This window comes from Sceloporus occidentalis, unplaced genomic scaffold (genome assembly GCF_023333645.1).
Source record: "Sceloporus occidentalis isolate IW3139 unplaced genomic scaffold, rSceOcc1.0.p SCAF_21, whole genome shotgun sequence".
NCBI lineage: Eukaryota > Metazoa > Chordata > Lepidosauria > Squamata > Phrynosomatidae > Sceloporus > Sceloporus occidentalis.
In genome coordinates this window covers 5,977,738-5,994,721 of record NW_028317001.1, presented here as the reverse complement: position 1 = coordinate 5,994,721, position 16,984 = coordinate 5,977,738, and the positions used below count along the sequence as shown (strand labels likewise).

Genomic DNA, 16,984 nt, shown 5'->3' with positions numbered 1-16,984 from the left:
AAGAAAGCTGAGGAGAAGTGGGAGGAGGAGAGAGAAACTGCGACATTTTTGAAAGCCCCTGAAAAAGTGGGGTGACAGAAGATTACCCAGTACTTTCTCTGCCAAATTGGAACAATATGTTCTCCACTCACTTTCATCAGCTGGCCTAGCAGTGACAGAAATGAAACTAATAGCCAGGATGTCAACTCACCAAAGAGTTGTTGTACTTTGACAGCCTCTTTCTCTTGGAGCCCAACTCCCTCTGCTTGGCCTCTGTGTTGGCCATTAGGTGGGAAGGGGGGGAGGGTTCCTGGTGGCCCTGCGCTTGGATCTCTTCCAGCAATATATGGCCCAAAGCTGTGTACAAGGAGACCGAGATGAAGTTCCTGAGAAAAGAGACTAGGGTTAGGCTTGGTTTGTCAAGAAACCTTGCATCACTCAAAGACACAGAGAACAGCATGCTGCTGGTGAGATAAGGTGACATATGCCTTCTTTGGGCTGATGCAGAGATGGACATCCCCTTCCTCCCTCTGCACCAAACAAAGCCCCATGGACCTAGCATAGATTCACTGCAGCTCGCCTACACAACAGATAGTCCATGTTAAAACGCTTTGGACATTGCTATATTGTGTAGCACATGAGGCAACATGTTAACGGATAGCACCAGATTATCCACCTTGACTGTAATCAGTAGATTGTGAGCTGAAGAAACACCTGTCGCTTTCTCAGTGAGCAAAGAGACACTGTAATCTTCTCTCAGATGAGGCTTTTATTCCTATAAGAAGTTCCACTGTGTGCAACACTATATACATCGACACCATCCACTATCCACACCAGTAACAACCCAATCTGAGGCACACACTGTCTGACTCTTCCTCAGTGACAGTTGAGAATGACAGTTGACAGTTGCATCAACATTCCAGTGATGCACTGTTTAAATGCTGACACATCTAACTGCCACTAGAGCTGTCAATGACTTCCACAACAGCTCCACCTAGTGGCCACATGCATGTCATTTCCTCAGACCTGTTGACCGTGGTCCTGACACTCCATGCCTTGTGAGAGTGGAGGGGGGTCAGGGGATGGGGAATTGGAGAGGACCCTGGCTATGTCCCTGTAGCTAGATGTGAAATGAGCGCATCATCTGCTGAAACCTCCTGACCTCCCCAGTGGCCCTCAGAGGAGAAGGCCTTCCTTTTGCTTCTGGCTAGAGAAACACAGCTGGATGCTTCTCCAATGCCTCACACCCAACACTCTCATCAGGCATGGAATGAACATGGAGCATGGCTTCCACAATTCCCATTTTGCATTTTGTATTCCTTCTAATTTCACATCTATTTTAAACCTCTCATTCATCTGACGATAAAGATACCAGGGACAATCTAGGCCAGATTCTTTAGGTTCGTCTTGTGTTTTGATCTCTAGTTTTCCTTGTGATTCTTTCAGTACATCCTTGTATCTTAACCATTTAGTTTAATGGATACTTTTCCTCCCGAAAAGAGCCTCATGTGTCGTATGCCATAAAGGTATTTTTGGACATATTCTACACTTGTTTTTCCCCAGATCTTCAATAGAGCTTTTCTTACGAAATGATTTGTGCTTTCTTTATGAACTTTCTCTTTACCGTAAATTAGGTATCCATTCAACCCAAATCTTAAATGTTCACCCTCCAGACATAACAATTGTTCATTCTCTAACAAAACCCATTCTCTAGTCCAAACTAAACAACAAGCAGCATAATAAAGTTTTAAGTTTGGTAAACCCAGCGCTCCTCTACTTTTGTCATCATCTCGGCCTCAGAGGGAGCCATCAGGCAGACCCAGCAACATCTTGGATTGCCTGAAGGAAGAGGCCCTCCCTCCTCAACTGTCATCTCGGCCTCAGAGGGAGCCATCAGGCAGACCCAGCAACATCTTGGACTGCCTGAAGGAAGAGGCCCTCCCTCCTCAACTGTCATCTCGGCCTCAGAGGGAGCCATCAGGCAGACCCAGCAACATCTTGGATTGCCTGAAGGAAGAGGCCCCTCCCTCCTCAACTGTCATCTCGGCCTCAGAGGGAGCCATCAGGCAGACCCAGCAACATCTTGGATTGCCTGAAGGAAGAGGCCCTCCCTCCTCAACTGTCATCTCGGCCTCAGAGGGAGCCATCAGGCAGACCCAGCAACATCTTGGACTGCCTGAAGGAAGAGGCCCCTCCCTCCTCAACTGTCATCTCAGCCTCAGAGGGAGCCATCAGGCAGACCCAGTAACATCAGGGACTGCCTGAAGGAAGAGGCCCCTCCCTCCTCAACTGTCATCTCGGCCTCAGAGGGAGCCATCAGGGAGACCAGCAACATCAGGGACTGCCTGAAGGAAGAGGCCCCTCCCTCCTCAACTGTCATCTCGGCCTCAGAGGGAGCCATCAGGCAGACCAGCAACATCTTGGACTGCCTGAAGGAAGAGGCCCCTCCCTCCTCAACTGTCATCTCGGCCTCAGAGGGAGCCATCAGGCAGACCAGCAACATCAGGGACTGCCTGAAGGAAGAGGCCCCTCCCTCCTCAACTGTCATCTCGGCCTCAGAGGGAGCCATCAGGGAGACCAGCAACATCAGGGACTGCCTGAAGGAAGAGGCCCCTCCCTCCTCAACTGTCATCTCGGCCTCAGAGGGAGCCATCAGGCAGACCCAGCAACATCTTGGACTGCCTGAAGGATGAGACTTCTCTCCTTTAACTGTGTTTTTTATTGTATTATGATTTTACTGTACACCGCTATGATCATCGCGGAATAGCGGTATATAAATAAAACATATTATTAGTATTATTATTATTATCACAAGGTATTTTTGTTTTTATCCTGGCTCTTTTTTAATTCCAAATAAATTTTGATGTTTCCTTTTGCCATAGATTCAATGGATTTTCATTCTGGATGATGGGTATCACTTGAAACAGAAACAGCATTTCAGGAAGGAAACTCATTTGGATCAGTGATATTTTTCCTAATAGCGATAAGTGTAATTTTCGCCATTTTTCTAGTTCTTTTCTGATTTCCTTCCATGTGTCTCATAGTTATTCTGAAATAGATCTGAATTTTATTTGTTAAATTTATTCCTAGATATTTAACATCCTTTCCCACTTTAAATCCACTAATTTCTTCCAGGATTTGTTCTTCCTTTTTCCCATATTTTTTGTTATTAATGTTGTTTTTTCTCTTTTAGTCCTGAAACATATTTGAATTCCACTATTACATCCATTAATTGTCTTGTTCTCTTTTCTGGGTTCTCCAGGGAATACAAATGTCGTCTGAGAAGACTCTCATTTTAAGAAATCTTAAATTATTCTGTTTTTTATAGTTAACAATTAGTTTGGCTCTTTGATCTTTATACATTGCCTTTTTCCATCTTAAATAAGAAGCTCCTATTTCGATTTTTTCAAGTGTCACAAATAACATATCCCATCCTATGTTATCAAAGGCCTTTTCTAAATCAACAAAGATAAGAGCAAGCTTTTTTTTGCTGTGCCTTTCAAAATATTCAAGTATAATTAAGATGTTTCCTATTTTATCACTGAGTTGTCTGTGAGGAAGAAATCCTGATTCGTCCTTATGAATCCAGTCTTTAAGAACTTTTTTGAGTCTATCGGCTAAAAGCTTGTTTCCATGTTTCAGGATAATGGTTTTCTTTGATGGCATTTATCGTTAATTTGAGTGATTGACCCTCAAATACTTTATAATAACTGGTGGTGAAGCCATCAGTCCTGGTGTTTTCCCTTTTTAAACATTTTCTTATTACTTAGATGATTTCTGTTGTTGTTATTGGTCCATTTAATATATTTCTTTGTTGGTCTGAAAGTGGCTTTAAGTTAGCTTTTTTCCAAAAACTCCTCTATTTTGGCTCTAGACGTTTGAGATCCTTTATAGAATTTAGCATAGAATACTTGGAAGTTCTTCTTAATTTTATTTTGGCTAGATGTTAATGTCGAATCTTTATTTATGTCCGAAATTATGTTTCTTTCTTTTAACTTCCTTAAAAGGAGGAGGAGGTCCACAGGGCTGAGAGAGGGAAGGCAATGGGGAAAAGGTCAGTGCCAATGGCCATGGAGGGAAGAAGGTGGCAATACCTAGGAAACTCCTCTGAGTCCCAGCCATTCTAGGAATGAGTGGCAGGAGTGAGTCCAGGGGGCTGAGGGGGTCTCCTTTCCCAAAGGGGGAGGCAAGGACCGGTGGACCCTCCCCAGCTAGGGCCCAAAGGGAGGGTCTCTTTCCCACCTCTCCCTCCCAGCCCCCAAAGCCCAGCCTCCCCACTGGCCCTGAGTCCCCTGCCTCCCCTTCCTCAGACCCCCACAGCCCCCTTCCTTCCTTCCTTCCACCTTCCTTCCTTCCTTCCTTTGCCCCAAAATGGAAGGTCAGAGTTCTGTTCAACTGATGAGGCCTCAGAGAAGGTTCCGGAACATTATTCCCCACAGTCACAAGCAGCACAAAATGACTGCCTCTGACTCAGCGCTTGGCAGTTTTCAGTTTGAGGCATTCAGGGAAACCAAAATAGAGGATGAAAGGGCCCCAAAGTCAGAAGGGACCCCAAACAGGATTTCCAAACCTTAACCACATCTAAACATTTCCCTGATGCTATTGAAAGGAGGAACCTGATCCCCTCCTTAATTACAATCAATAGTGAAAGATATCGATATTAATATTAAGAGAGCCCATCGTCCACAACCCAACTCAGGTCTTGACCGCTCAGGGAGGCCAGTCCAGCTGCAGGTGGCCCTCTGTCCGTCCGTCCGTCCGTCCGTCCGTCCTCCTTTCCTTCTGCATTCCTCCTCTTTTCCCCAGCATCAGCCCCTTTCCCAAGAAGGCTGCATCTGTACTATAGAAATAAGGCACTTTGACACCACTTTAACCACTCAGAGCTATGGAATCCTGGGATTTTACCTTTGGGACACTTAGCCTTCTCTGCCAGAGAGCTCTCATGCCACAACAAACTACAAATCCCAGGATTCCATAGCATGGAGCCAGGAGAGTTAAAGCGGTTTCGAACTGGATTATTTCTGTAGTGCAGATACAGCCTGTCGGTTGTAAAAGGATAGAGGCACCCAAATTGACTTATTATCCTGTTAAAAATAGTTCTGCTTTTTAAAAATATAAGCAGTTTGTTTTTCAGTCTAGTCTTTTTTCTTCTTGTTGTTATTTGTTTGCATCTTTGTATATTACATTCTTGGTCATATGGGATGGTCTGGTCTGGTCTGGCTCCTTCCTTCTTCCCTGAAAATCTCTCAATATTGAAACTGGAGAGACTTTTAAAACCTACCAAAGGAGCTACTTTTTGCCTTGTTTGGGGAACAAGTCTCTTCTTAGAAGCCAAAGCCCAATGTCTGTGAAGAACAAGGCTTGTATTAAAACTATCATCCTATTTCTGATCGTTTTTAAAACCCATGTTCCCCAGAAGGAGCAGAGCTAAGAAAACCCTCTCAAAAAAGACACAGAAAGGGACACACTTCCTCCCTTTTGGCCCAAGGAGCCTGGCCTCCTTCTCTTTCTGGAGCCTCAGGAGAGAAAGAGAAGCCTCTGTTCAACTGAGGCTCAGAGAAGGTTCCGGAACATTATTCCCCACAGTCACAAGCAGCACAAAATGGCCACCAGAACCCAAGATGGCTACCTCTTCTACACAGCTTGGCAGTTGTCAGTTTGAGGCCTTCAGGGAGAGAGAGAGTGTGACTTCTTGCCTAAGGTCACTCAGTGGGTTTCTGTGGCCAAGAGGGCATTTGAACCCTGGTTTCCAGGGTCATAGTCCAATGCTCCAGCAACTAAATCAGGGGCAGGCAACCTGCAGCCTGTGGGCCAAATGGAGCCCAGCAAGGCCTTGGGACCGGCCCCAGCCCGGTCCTGCCACCGATTGCCACCGGGGCCTTTAGCCTCGCGCGCAGGGGCAAGGGGGGCAATTGTCTATAGACGCCTCAGAAACATGCATTTATATTAACATTTTTTTAAAAAATGAGCAAATTTCCTTGCGTGCCCTCCACTTTCTTTAAAAAAAGGGTCCACCATTTGAAAATGTTGTCCAATATTTGTCCCGGTTTATTTATTTATTTAATTTTTTTTTAAAAAAAATTAATTATTTATTTTTTGGCTTCGGCCCCCCAGTTGTCTGAGGGACAGCAACCCGGCCCCCGGCTCAAAAAGGTTGCCTACCCCTGAACTAAATAAACCACACTGTCTCTATCTTGAGGCTTTGTAGTTTTTGTGGTGTGCCTCCAAGTCATTGGCAACTTCTGGGGAACCTCTCCTGGGGTTTTCTTGCCAAGAGTTGTCCAGAGGAGGTTTGCCATTGCCTTCCCTGAGGCAGAGAGAGTGTGACTTCTTGCCCAAGGGACCCAGCTGGTTTCATGGAGGAGTGGGGCACTGGACCCTGGCCTCCAGAGTTGTAACCCAACACTCAAACCACTGCACCACACTGTCACCCGTTCCCATGTACAACCTGTGAAATAATTGCAGACTTTTTTCTGTTCCAACTTATGGCAACCCTAAGGCAATCTTATCATGGGGTTTCCTTGGCAAGTTTCTTCAGAGAGGGGTTGCCATTGCCATCCTCTGAGGCTGAGAGAGTGTGACTTGCAAAGGGTCACCTAAGTCCAAAACACACTGCAGCAAAAATCCAATCTGCTTTAACTGCCTTGGCTCAGTGCTAGGGAATTCTGGGAAATGTAGTTTTGTGAGACATTGAGCCTTCTCTGTCAGAGAGCTCTGGTGCCCCAATAAACTCAATTTCCCAGGATTCCTTAGCACTGGGCCAGGGCAGTTAAAGCACTCTTAAACTCGACTATTGCTGCCATGTGTTTTTGACCTTTCTTGACCGCAAACTGTCCATAGCCTGCAATGCATCTCCTAATTCTGTTTGCAGTCCCTCCCTCCCAACACTTTCTCATTTCCCCAAAAACCAGCACAAAGCTGGCAGATGGAAAGAGGTTTCAAAGCAGCATTTAAATCTGCCATATTTGTTTTTAAAAGACTAAATGTCCCAAATGCTATTATCAGTTTTGTAGCTATTATTACAGAAAGACGTAGAGTACAAACTCCTCAAGTATCTCTATTTTCTGGAGCGAGATGGGCTTTTCCAACTGACTCACTGTGATGATCTCCGGTGGTCCAAGCAGCCAAACTGCGGCACTGTAATAATAATAATAATAATAATAATAATAATAATAATAATAATAATTTTATACCGCTCTCTTCAGCCAAAAGGCTATCAGAGTGGATTACAAATTGTTATTAGACATTCAGACATTTTGGCTCTTAGCCCAGCAGACCCTTAAACTCCTTAAATCATGCTGCCATCATCCAGTGAATTATAAAAGGGCTTCCCTTAACCTACACTGGGACCAGTTAAGGAACCTTATTTCTCCTTCTTTACTGATCTTCCCAAGCATCAACTGAGCCAAGACATGTGTAAAAGGAGCGTCAAGTAGTAGATACTCCAAGGAGGTATTTATTATAGATAACGATATATATGTAAAATGTAAGTAATACAAGATATTAAGAATCTTGCAGGTACAATATTTGTAAGTATATAATATTCAATTCATATAAACTATTAAAATAATAAATAAACCTAAGCGTCCAATTCTGAGACTAACTTCCAAGATCCGCTCTTTAACTCTTTCTCTCTCGATCTCCAACCGACACAATTCCCCCAACTGTCTCTTGGTCTCTCAGGCCTTATATCTCCTTCTCACGGAAGCTTCCAGAAGAACCTTTATCTTGCTCTCTGACTTGTCAAGAGAGCCTTCCGTAGCAGTGATGTCATTCTGCATTTGCATAAACCTCCCTTTACTGCCTGAAGGAGACCTCCATTGACTGGAGCCCAGTCATTGCACTTGCCCAAGGCAAGGCTTGCAACTATTTCCCAATGTTGTTCTTGGGGTCTGCCTTCCAGTTGTTTCCAGGTCTTATGGTGACTTTATGGGAGTCTCTGAAGGGGTTTTCTTGGCAGGTTTCTTCAGAGTGGGTTTCCCATGGCCATCCTCTGAGGCTGAGAGAGTGTGACTTGCCCAAGGCTTTAGTTCTTTTGGAAGCCTTTTTGCTTTATCTTCTAGAAGGCAGCTGAAGTGTTGCTTTTTGCTCTGAAGAATGAGAGGAACTTTCTGGCATCCAAAAGGCTAACATTATCTGGAGTTATGTCTGATAATATGTATATATAGGATTGCAATACATGCTCATTTATTAAAAGTTTTATAGGGCACCCCATATCATAGAATCTAATAGATATGTCCCTTAATAGCAGTTAACCATATTAAACAGTATACAAAGCAAAAACATGAAATAACTAGACAAGTTAACTGTTACATGGATTTTTAATTGGTTGACTGGCCAAACCCAAAGGATATTGAACAATGGCTCCTTTTCATCCTGGAGAGAAGTGACCAGTGGGGTTCTGTCCAGGGCCCAGTGCTATTCAACATCTTTATCAATGACTTGGATGACAGAATTGGGGGCATACTTATCAAATTTGCAGATGAAACCAAATTAGGAGGAATAGCTAATACCCCAGAGGACAGGATAAAAATTCAGAATAATAATAATAAAAACTTTATTTTTAGCCTGCCTTTCCTGGGATCAAGGCGGGTTACAGCAGCGAGAAGCACAATACAATCAATAAACAATAAAATTAAAAATACAACAATTACAAAATACTGTATAAGAACTATTAAATACAGGTAAGAATTATCCAACTAGCACAGATTTACAAAAACAATGAGGAGAGAGAAGGGGGTTACATTGGAATGTTAGGGGTAGGCCTGCTGGAACAGAAAAGCTTTAAGCCCCTTTTTAAACTGGTCCAGGGAGGTGGCCGAGTGGAGCTCGTCCAGAAGCGAGTTCCAGAGATTGGGGGCCGAGATAGAGAAGGCCCTCTGAGTGTTGGTAGAATATCTTACCTCTGGGACTCGTAACAATTGCTTCCCAGCAGATCTGAGTGTGCGCGGCGGAATGTATGGGGAGAGACGGTCCTCCAAGTACGCTGGGCCCAAGCCATATAGGGCTTTATAGGTAATAACCAACACCTTGTATTGTGCCCGGAAGCGAATAGGCAGCCAATGGAGATCTTTTAGAATAGGTGTTATGTGACTGGTCCTAGAAGAGCCAGTGACCAGTCTCGCTGCCATGTTTTGAACCAATTGAAGCTTCCGAGTATGGTACAAGGGTTGCCCCATGTAGAGTGCATTACAGAAATCCAACCGAGAGGTTACCAGAGCATGTACCACTGTTTCAAGGTCCCCCCGGCCCAGGTAGGGTCGCAACTGGCGTATCAGCCTAAGCTGATAACAAGTGCTCCTGACTGTCGCATCTACCTGAGATGTAAGATGGAGCGACGAGTCCAGAAGCACCCCCAGATTGCGAACTGAGTCCTTCACGGGGAGCGTGATCCTGTTCAGGAGAGGTGGACAAATAACCATTCCCGGGCCAGGCGAGCCTATCATGAGCACTTCCGTTTTCTTTGGATTCAAACTGAGTCTGTTTTCCCTCATCCAGCCCATTTCCGACTCCAGACAGGCATCCAGAGGAGAGATGCCATCCCTGGTCACTGCAACAGTCGGAGGCACAGATTAGACTATCTGGGTGTCATCAGCGTACTGATAACACCGCGCCCCGTGTCTCCGGATGATCTCTCCCAGCAATTCCATGTAAATGTTAAATAGCATGGGGGACAGAATGGCTCCCTGAGGGACACCAGATGTAATTGCCCTCCTATCGGAGCACACGTCCCCCAGCTGCACCACCTGGGACCGACCCGAGAGGTAGGAACGGAACCACTGGAGCACAGTCCCCCCGATTCCCAGCTCTCTCAGGCGTCCCAGAAGGATACCATGGTCAATGGTATCGAAAGCCATTGAGATGTCTAAGAGCACTAACAGGGACACGCTACCTCTGTCCATGCCCAGACGGAGATCATCGACCAAGGCGACCATGGCAGTCTCCACCCTGTAGCCCTCCCGGAAGCCGGTTTGAAATGGGTCCAGAAAATCAGTATCATCCAAGATCGATTGAAGCTGGATGGCAACCGCCCTCTCGATCACCTTCCCTAAAAATGGCAGTAGCGTTACCGGCCAATAATTACTATGCATCAGAGGGTCAAGGGAGGGCTTCTTTAATAATGGTTTTACAATAGCCGTTTTCCAATTGGATTGAAATTGCCCATCCCTGAATGATGTATTTATTATTTGGCGCAACAAAGTGGTTACCACCGATCCCCCCTGAGCCGCTAGCCATGAGGGACAGGGATTGAGAGAGCAGGTCGTCCTCCTAACACTTCTAAGGATCTTGTCCACATCCTCGGTACTTACAGACTCAAAGTGATCCAGTCTAATTGAGTCCATGGAAGCTCTGGAGACCTCTACACTGGTTTCTGACCCAACAATGCCGTCGAGATCAGCCCTTATCCGAGAGGTTTTATCCGCGAAGAAGTTATTAAATTGGTCACAGCAGGCCTTGGATAGTTCCAAAATAGGGTTCAGGGAGGAGGGAAGCTGCGTAAGTTACCTCACTACCCTGAACAGATCTGCTGGACGCGACTCCGCGGACACGATACATGCAGCATAGAACGAGTTCTATGCTGTGTCTATCGCCACTCCGTAGTCCTTCAAGAGGGAAGCTAGGAGTGCCTTGTCTGCTAAGCGCTGGTGTCTCCGCTATTTAGGCTCTAGTCGTCGCAGAGCCCGCTTCCTTGCCCGAAGATCTTCCGTATACCAGGGCTTCTTTTTGGAAGCAGGCCTGAGAGGGCGCTTGGGAGTGATACTGTGTATAGCCCTGGAGAGATCAGTGTCCCAGATGTTTGTCAGGGCATCAACAGAATTGCTGTCACATCCAACCATATACCCCTCTAGAGCTTCCTGGAACCTTATGGGTTCCATCAGCCTTCGAGGGTGGACCATTCTAATAGGTCCACCACCCCATTCTTGCTTGTGACTGTGGGGAATATTGTTCCGGAACCTTCTCTGAGGCCCCAGTTGAACAGAGGCTTCTCTTTCTCTCCTGAGGCTCCAGAGTCAGAAGGAGGCCAGGCTCCTTGGGCCAAACGGAAGGAAGTGTGTCTCTTTGTGTGCCTTTTGTGTCTCTTTTCTGAGAGGGTTTTCTTATTACAAAGCTCTGCTCCTTTTGGGGAACATGGGTTTTAAAAGGGATCAGAAATGGGGAGGAGAGTTTTAATACAAGCCTTATTCTTATTTTTCTTCACAAACATCAGGCTTTGACTACTATCTCTGTTTTTATTAACTGTTTAAATAACTGTCCAGTAATTTAATAGTATTTTATTTTGGATGGGAGTGTTAGGTTTAGGGTTTGGGAGATCATGAAACATGTTTTTATTGTATTGTATGGATATTTTTTATTTTAAACTGCTGAAAGGTGGCCATTCTTGTGTAGTAATTGTCTTAACTCCCACAACAGCTTTGTAAGGTAGGCTTCATAGGCTCCTAGGGCTGGAAGGGAGCCCCAAGGGCCAAACAGTCAGCCCCATTCTGCCCTCCGAGTCCTCTGAAGAGATGGCCATCCAGTCAGAGGCTCCTCCAATGCTCTTTGAGGCAGCATCTCCCATAGATTTGCTCAAAGGTCATGGGGCCTACAGTCCCATGGGAACCAGTTATTTCCACCCCACTTTGGGAAAGGAGAACCCCCTCAGTCCCCTGGACTATTTACTACCAGGAGTTACTATTGAGAGGGACATAATAATGCTTTCTGCTGCTGTACATGGCTTTGCAAAAGAATCAGTGGTTACAGTAGACTGATAGAATGAGCTACAGAGTAAAGTGCAGATGGGCGAATGGCCCCCTACCCTTTTTTACTGCGGCATGTACTCACTTATCACCCCCTCCTTTCTGTAGAGAACTCTGAATACAATGGCCTGTGTCTTAGCAGTGGCCTTGGAAGAGAACAGGATCAGTCTAGCTAAGTATCTCTGTACATTCCAGGCTCCAAGCAGATGTAATGCCAAGAAGAAAATACAGGACCGTTGAGTGAACAGTGAACGCAACCAATCGCTTGTTGTTTAGAAAACAGCCCTCTGCGAAGGGCATAAAAGGGGGGTGACAAGAAGCCATCAGTGCTGCAGCCTTGGTGACGCCTACTTTGGTGTGCTGCTGCCCTGTGCAGAAAATAAAGCATTTTTATTCTAGCCAGTTCGGTCTCGTTCACTCTGCTTGTCCTCTGGCAGGCCACGGGCCTTCGGGTTTGTGGGTTTGGGGTCACCCGCTACATTTTCTGGGGGCTGGTCCGGGATCCCCCCCCTGCCGTTTTGGAGGACGGAGTCAGGGAAGAGGGCATTAGCCCTGCCACTCTGACACGACCCCGGCGGACGACGGGACTTCTGTGCGACGAGAGGGGCCCCTACTGATGACCGTTGGCAGTCGTCACGCCGTCCGACGTGGTTGTCCCAGTGTTAGGTGCCGAACCAGGTGGCTAGGATAACCGCTGTGGGACGACCGGTGCACCGGAGGAGGAGGAGGCAAGTATGAAAACAAGAGAAATGTGTTAATCAAATGTGGGAGGCTTTTGTGTGCAGTGTGCATGACCTATGAGGCTGGTACGGTTTCTGCCACTTGCCGTGATCGTCCGGGGGCACAGGCTACCAGTCTGAGTGTTCAAGTGGTTACTTCCCCCATTTTCCTTAAGTAACCACGAATTCCCTGTCAACCCTTGTGTGAATGGTGATTTATGTACCGCGGTTGGGAATAAAGAAAAGGAAAGGAAAGTCTAGGCTATAAAAGTCGGTCTAGGTGAGGGTGATCCGAGACCCTAGTTACCGCAATGGATATAAAGATAGGTTGTAACCTAAGGGAAACTGCAGTTAAAGTCGGTCTAGGTGAGGGTGATCCAAGACCCTAGTTACCACAATGGGATCGGGGAAGTCAAAGGGACTGTCCCCCTTGGATTGTATGTTAAAAAAAGGGGGGAAAAGGGGAAAAAAGAAAAAGAAAACTAATAAGACAGGCTGGTGAGGGTGCTTACCCAAGACCTAGCCTGCAATGGGACAGGCTGGTGAGGGTACTCACCCAAGACCTAGCCTGCAACAGGAGCTCAGAAAAACAGCTGTTAAGACGGGCTAGTGAGGGTGGGTATCCCCACCCAAGACCTAGTCTGCAATAAGACAGACTAAATCTAGTCTGCAATGGGAGGAAAAAGTTCAAAAGGCAAAGTGCCATTGAGCTAATAAAAACAGCTGTTCAGAAGACTAGGGAGGGTGCCTCAACACCTGGTCTGCAAGGGTTAATGGAAAATCAAAAACTGGAGGCAAGACGTCTTTGGATTGTATGCTAGCAAACTTTGGAGAAAAAACACATTTCGGCAGGCACCGAAAAGCAGGGAAGTTGAAACAAACAAGCAAACCTTTTGTATGTTAGAGTGGCCACTTTTCCCTTTAGATTCCCCCTGGCCAGCTATTGTGTCCTTGGACCTAAAACTTATAAAGAAAGTGTTAACCTTTACAGCAAAGTACCAATCCAGATCAATGCTACTACATTATTGCATGGTACAATGTTGTAAAAGAAAATCTGCCATGGTTAAGAACAATGTTGCATGGTAGTTAAAATACAAACTACACAAGAAAAATCTACAATTCTGTGATTCTTCATGTGCTAAAGACATGGAGACCAATTGTGAAGGAGACTGGCAACAGTGATGCTAGTTTGCCTAAGGCAAGAGGAAGATTCAAAAACAAAACAACAACAGAGAGGGTTCTCGAGTTTTGTGATCTATGGCCCAGTGAATGAGAACCTGAAGGAAAAAACAGAGACTGAGTAATAAAATGCTAAGAGTTTTAATTGTAAAATAAGACCCCTTTTGTCAACCTATTGGAAGAGATTAAAGTTTATGCAATACACTGAATAGCCCATAAGTTCTAAAATGCTCCTAGATGCCCAGTGCCTTTGAAACAGACTTTGCCTGAAACTAGAAATTTGTGATGAAATTTGAAAAAGCCTATGTCCGTTTGCTCTGAGGACTGTGTCTAAAATTTAAAAAGGAGCAAACAGAAGATAAACACAGGAGCATGGGCAGAAAAAAAAAAAGATTAAAAGCCTGGAGTGTTTAAAAAGAAAAATGGAAAAATGGGTGTTAGAGTAATTTAAAAACACCCAAATGGACTGTGTATCATATAAGAAGAAAAATCACATTAATGAAATACCAGTTTGTGTGGAAAACACTCCTGTTAAAGAAAAATATAATCCCAATCTGTGTGAGTTTAAAGGAACTATTATTATTATTATTATTATTATTATTAAACTTTATTTATAAAGCACTGTAAATTTACACAGTGTCCAACAAACTTCCACAGATTGAGTTAGAAAACAGATGAGTTTTGCTGTCCTAAAGTAACAAAAGAACCGAAAGTAACAAAGCAGGACAAGCTTGAAATTTGGTTGTGAGAGCAGTAGAACAACCACATTTAAAGAATAAAAGACGGGTTTGCAAAGTTATGCAGAACACATGAAAGAACCAAGCATGTTTGTAAAAGGAAAGAGACTCACAAGAAGCCTTTGGATTGTGGAAATCCAGGCTGAGGAAGGGTGTATGCATGGAGGCCCTGAGAGAGGAATCCTGAGAGAGAGAAATCCTGAAATACAATACAGAGCACACAGCCAACCACTAAGAGAAAAGCAGGAGACAATGAGGAAATAAATGGGACAGGATTGCTAACAGCTTTTTGGGAAAACTTTCATTGAGCAATTTAAATACCATACCATAAAACCTTTATTAGGCATCACAGAAAAAAAAAAAAAAAAACATCATACAAAATTTAAAATTTTAACTAAAATTATTAACATAGTTACTTTAAAATTCTATCCTTCTAACATGTAATTCTGTGCACTACAGTTATTCAGTTTATGCCAGATTTTTGTTGCCTCCATTAGAAAATTTGCCATCAATCGTGTAATCTGCTCATTACAATCCTCCAATAAGTGCACTAAAGTTATATCCCTTACATAATAGTTCATTTCCATTAGTTTCCATATCAGTTTCTTTCTGGGTTGTTGATATAATGGACAAAGAAAAACAATATGTTGGAGGGTATCTGGGGCTGCCTCACATAAACAAAGACGATTAGCAAATGGAATTTTCATATATCTCCCCTTAGTAACACCTGACGGATGGATGTTCAGCCTTGCAAAAAGGAAGGCTTTCCTCGCAGCCTGAAGAGACAATGATTGAAAATACTTTGGTATCACACCACAACTGGGGGGAATGCCAAACACAAAAGGGGAGCAAACTCTGGGAGAGGTAGAGTAAATTTCTTTATGTTCCCATCTCAGAAAACAATCTTTAATTGTCTTAAAGCACTCATGCTCCGTCAGTAAGAGTAAGGAGTCCAAATTTAAACCCTTTAATTTTAGGTTATCTTCAAAGGTTTTTGACCAATTAGTATAATAGTTATCGGATAAAAGAAACCAGGTTAAACTAGATCTATTTGGTCTATAATGGATTTTAAGCCAGTACTTATACGCCATCAACCAGGCAGAGGTCTCGAGTGTATCCAAACCAAGCTCGTCATATAGCGTTAAATAATGCACACATGGTGGAATAGATAACAATTTCCTGCAAAACCGAGATTGTAAGTTTTCAACCTCCTTATTAAAAGCTGTTACCCATACAGATGTACTATATAATATTTGGGGCCTAATTTTGGTTTTATATATTTTCAAGGCTGCAAGGACATCTTGGTTTCCCTTCTTATAGTAAAAGGACTGTAGTGTTGCCAAAGCTCTTTTCCCAGAATGAACAACCTTTTCCCTCTGTTTTACCCAAAGACCATTGTAATGGAATAGAACACCCAGATATGTATACATTTTTGCCTGTTCTATAGATTGATTTTTCACCATCCATTTCCTTGGAGTGAAACCTTTTGAAAATACCAAGACTTTTGATTTGTTGACATTAATCTGTAGGTGGAACCTAACACAATAGTCACTAAATCTATTCAGGGCTCTCTTTAAGCCCACCTGAGTCCGCGACAATAATACAGTGTCATCAGCATATTGTAACACTCGGAGTGGGCGATTTCCTAACATAGGAGGATGGATATCAACCGATGACATAAAATTTGGAAGATCCGCTACAAATAAATTAAATAAATGAGGAGCTAGGACGCAACCTTGTCTTACGCCTATTCCTGAATAGATTGGGTCAGTTAAATGGCCACTTTCAGTAAATTTTACCCTACAGCGATTTTTAGTATGAATTTGGCTCAACAAGAACAAAAGTCTTGAATCTATGCTTAAACTATCCAATTTACTCCAAAGTGTAGGTCGATGAATAAGATCAAATGCCGCTTTTAGGTCAATGAACGCAGCATATAATTTCCCTTTAGGACGGGAAATATATTTATTAATGAGAAATGAAATTACAGTAATATGATCTGTGGTAGACATGTGACCTCTAAAACCCGCTTGTTCAGGTCCCAGGATGGCTTGAGTAGTCATCCAGCTTTGCAGTTTCATTGCCAGATAGAGCAATTTAAAAAGGAAAAGTTTCCTTCTAGAGAAAGAAGGCTTTCTTTTTTCTCCTGCCCCCCTTTATTCTTGCCATGGAGGATGAAAAAAAATACTTTCAGTTCCTCAAGGCAAGGCCAGAGATAAGACACTGTGTGCACTACAGAGAGGACAAAGAAAGTTTGTTTAAGAAAGCATGAGAGAGAAAAAGAGAGAGTTCTCGTAATACCCTGAGAGTGAACACTGGAGGCACAAGAGTTCCAGAGCATAACAAGAGTGCCATCTTAATGAAAAAGGAGATGAAGTTACCATTGCAGAATAAGTTTTAGCTGCACTTGATAACAGCAGCAGCAGCAACAACAATAAAACTACAGAGAGATATCTTGCTAAGTTGAAAGAGTCTGAGAAGGATTTCTAACAAAGAAAGGCATTTCCAGACTTTAAAGAGTTTTTCAGTTCTTGATGAAACTTCTTGCTTTTTAAACTTTTGATGTTTATGAAATTCAACCACTTTTGAGAATGTTTGGGACTGTTTGGATTTTGATTTTTGATTTTTGGGA

The 16,984-nt window shown here is 43.9% G+C and overlaps 1 protein-coding gene across 1 annotated transcript in view; it reads right to left on the bottom strand.

The window, feature by feature from the left end:
- LOC149301485 (uncharacterized) overlaps positions 1–16,984 on the bottom strand; it is a 251,973-nt gene that overhangs the window by 91,135 nt on the left and 143,854 nt on the right. The window lies entirely within an intron of this gene.